Source organism: Anneissia japonica, unplaced genomic scaffold (genome assembly GCF_011630105.1).
Source record: "Anneissia japonica isolate Jap-2015-1 unplaced genomic scaffold, ASM1163010v1 scaffold37436_len5461_cov99, whole genome shotgun sequence".
In the NCBI taxonomy this organism is placed as follows: Eukaryota; Metazoa; Echinodermata; class Crinoidea; order Comatulida; family Comatulidae; genus Anneissia; species Anneissia japonica.
The window spans coordinates 1-3,652 of NW_022756325.1; the positions used below are offsets into that span (position 1 = coordinate 1).

The 3,652-nt window shown below is 33.9% G+C and overlaps 1 long non-coding RNA gene across 1 annotated transcript; it reads right to left on the minus strand.

Annotated features, from left to right (window-relative positions):
* Positions 1 to 255: 255 nt before the first annotated feature.
* LOC117124194 lies at positions 256 to 3,277 on the minus strand. The gene is made up of 3 exons (XR_004447944.1): positions 3,159 to 3,277; positions 1,052 to 1,283; positions 256 to 503 (listed from the first exon to the last, which is right to left on the minus strand). It is a non-coding gene; the product is annotated as an uncharacterized LOC117124194 (long non-coding RNA).
* Positions 3,278 to 3,652: the final 375 nt, after the last annotated feature.

Sequence of the window (3,652 nt, forward strand, 5' to 3'; positions counted from 1 at the left end):
CAGAATAAAAATAAAGATAAAATTTAGTTTTTTTATTCAGCAAACAGTCTGCCTAAAACATCCAGGCGGAGGAAAAAATAAATATACAATTTTATTGGTGAATGTAAAGTAGGATGGTTAAATATTTAAAATTTATATAAATATGTATATCTTTGGAGATGTCAAGGCAGTGGAGGGCATAATTAAAATTTTAAAAAACTAATTTTTTACTGCAATTTCCTTTTTTTTTTTTATGGTGGTGGGTGCGCTAATTGCTCAAAAATAAAATTTTATTTTTATTTTTAAAATATCAATATTTGCAGTAGGCAGGTTCGATAAACAAGGTATAAAAAAAGTCTCGCCCGAACATTTGGTTTTTAGAATCTATTAACTTACCGATTTTGACAATCTTGAGCTTTTGAATCTTCTTAGTATTTTTTGATACAGTTCAGATTGAAGTCAGGAAACAAAGTTGTTAAGAATAGATTTAAATGTTGTTAAACAAGTTTCAAGGCTTGAAAATACTGTAAAATATTAATATAAATATGTTAAGTGAATTACCATGTAAATAAAACAAACGATTATATAATAGCACCAAATTCCATCACATGAAGTAGTTGATGTATTTTGAAATTTTTGTTCTGTGATAAGTTTAAACGAGGTGTTTTGTGCAAGTTTAAATAATGTAGTCTGTTAGGGTGACTCTCAGGCTGCACATCACAAATTCAGCACACTACTGTACAGGTACACAAACAGTTATTCAAGCTGTGTATAATTACTTTGTTAAATATATTAATGAAAGTAGGTTTATCAAATCCAATTAAAATAAAAGAAAATAAAGTAAAAACAAAAAAATAACAAACATTATGCTTTCATTATAACTGTCATTAGCATAAATATTATATCATGGAATTATGAAATCTAATTTTACGCGTACATCATCTAATCCTTACCATTGACCAACTTGTGACAAGTGATGAAATGGAATCCCAATCACATTATATATCTGTATATTACTATTCGCTTTAATAAAGTATTCACTTATTATTATTGTTTTCACAACAAAACTCACTAATTGTTTGCACAAGACCATCTTCAAGAACCGATCAAAATTATTATAATGCCTCCATAGAAAGTACTGGTACGTTGGCAGGTAGCACATACTGCAGCTCAGGACTGGTGATCTGATAATAGATATTGAATTTTAAGTTTTCGTGTCCATCTTCGCCAATACTTACAGTAGCTCCATTAATAACGGCCTATGGATGCCATGTTTTTTTTTTTGGTTTTTTTTTTTTTTACTCCTGACAAAAAAAACAACATAAAGAAGAAATAAAGAAAATGTTTAACTTCACAATTAAGATCGACAATATACAGTAGGCTGCACAACGATGTAGGCCTTTACTGATATTAAATAAGAAAGTGGATATTTTTACGTCGTCGTAATCAAATCAGTAAACGATATATTTACTTAAATTTAACGACGCATGCGCAGTCATACTTTAACGACTAGCATTTTCAGCACTCGATAGTAGCGTGGCCTCCCAAGCCGCGGTGATTCCCCCAAGTTAAGCATGGCACTAATTAATTTATAATTTTGTTTTTTATTTTTTTATTATTAAAACATACTTTAATTTTCTACAATAGCACAGTATGTAGTTTAATCACTAAATAAATTATTAAATCAAGTGTTAAATTTTCAAATAAAAGTGATACTGTATTATGAGCTGGAAATGTTATGTTCATCTTACTCAATCATTTGTTGAGTTCTGTATCCATACTTCGTAGACACATGCACATCACGCCAATGTTGCTTTGTTAGTGATCAGACTACTTGGAAAAATATGTTTGAATAAAACATTAAAAATATTTGTTTTGTCTTACCAGGGAGAAGTATTTTATGTATGTTTTACATCTCCCTGGTTTCACTTTTTTCGTAGTGATTCAATAAATCTTACAGAAAATACATGATTATGCGTTGTTTACTTCTTGCTTCACATAGCGTACAGTACAGTACTTTGTAGAGTGAATCATGTGCTCACCAAACATGGTCTTCCTGTATGTTCTTCATGATCGATTGGTGCTCGATTCTCGACCCGTCTGAAGACTATATAACAATGTTGTTTTTGTTAGTGACGACGTGGTTAATTTGTTTGAATAAAAACATTAGGGTGTTATTTAATTTGTGATGATTGACTATAACAATACTGGTAGGCCTAGAAGAATATCGTCTTGATTCCTGGTAATTAAGTTTTAGCAAGGAAACCTTGCATAGGCCTAGGCCTGTCTCTTATACACATCTAGATGTGTATAAGAGACAGTCCTTTATACCTTGTTTCGCTAATACAGTATCACTTTTATTTGAAAATTTAACACAATGATTTAATAATTTATTTAATGATTAAACTACATACTGTGCTGTTGTAGAAAATTAAATTATGTTTAATAAAAAATAAAAAACAAAATTATTAATTAATTTAAAGTGCCATGCTGAACTTGAGTGAATCACCGCGGCCATGGGAGGCCACGCAAATATCGAGTGCTGAAAATGCAAGTTTGTTAAAGTATGACTGTGCATGCATTGTTTCATTTACGTAAATATATCGTTGATTTCTTTACGACGACGTAAATATATCCACTTCCATTAAATTGTGTAGTATTTTATGCTTGAGAAACAGAAAACAGCTTTGAATTGTAATGCACCCCATCATGTTGGAATTCAATATTTTGACAATGACATTATGTTCTGGTGTATATGTGGACTCATATATGGACAGCCTAGCTAGGCCCCCTAGCTTGGGGGTGGGAAGGGCTTGCCAGCCAGGTCCCCTATACTAAAGTTACATCACAAAGTCTAGGCTAGGCCTAGCTATACACAATGACATTAGTTAGGTAGACAGGGCCTAGACTATACACCGGCGAAAAATATAATAGACAAAACACGTAGGATATGCCTTGGCTTATGCCCCTAGCCAGAGAGTTAACTGGCGATCCAACGCTAGTTCAAGAAACTAGGCCAGCATACGCTTAAACAAGAAGGGCTAGGCCTACGTATCTAGGCCTAGTAATATGGCCCAGGGAATGCAATGGTTTTGGCCGCGAGTTAGGCCTAGCACAGTAGTATAGTTAGGGAATTCAACAACAGTTAGGTCTAGGCTACACAAGTATAAATTACTTACTTTTACTTCACTTTCTTAGGCTTATGAATCTTCCTTCATTTACACTCGCTACAAGACGACGGCACTAGAATGGGCGCTTCCTTTGTGAATTCAAAACTTGATTGAAACGGGACACCGGAACTGCCAAAGACAGCTAGTTCATTGGCTTAAGTCCGATGGGCCATCATCGCTAGCTTCATTCACACAAACTGGTATTTCCACTGAGCATGCGCACACACTTATTAAGTAAAAAGTACCGCAATGGGGCATTCATGTCATAACTGTAGCTACGTATAACGTCATAAAAATATAGTATAATTAACAGTGGGTCAAAGGCCAATCCAGGGCATAATTATCTGCCCAGGTATGTGGCATGTGGGGCCCATGTACAATGAACATAAGAATGGCCATGCATTTTCCCAGATATTTGGCACATGGGCCCTTAGGCCCTATGGGAATTTGGCATATAGGAATTTGGCATATTGGACCCATGTAGATTGCACATGGACATGAAT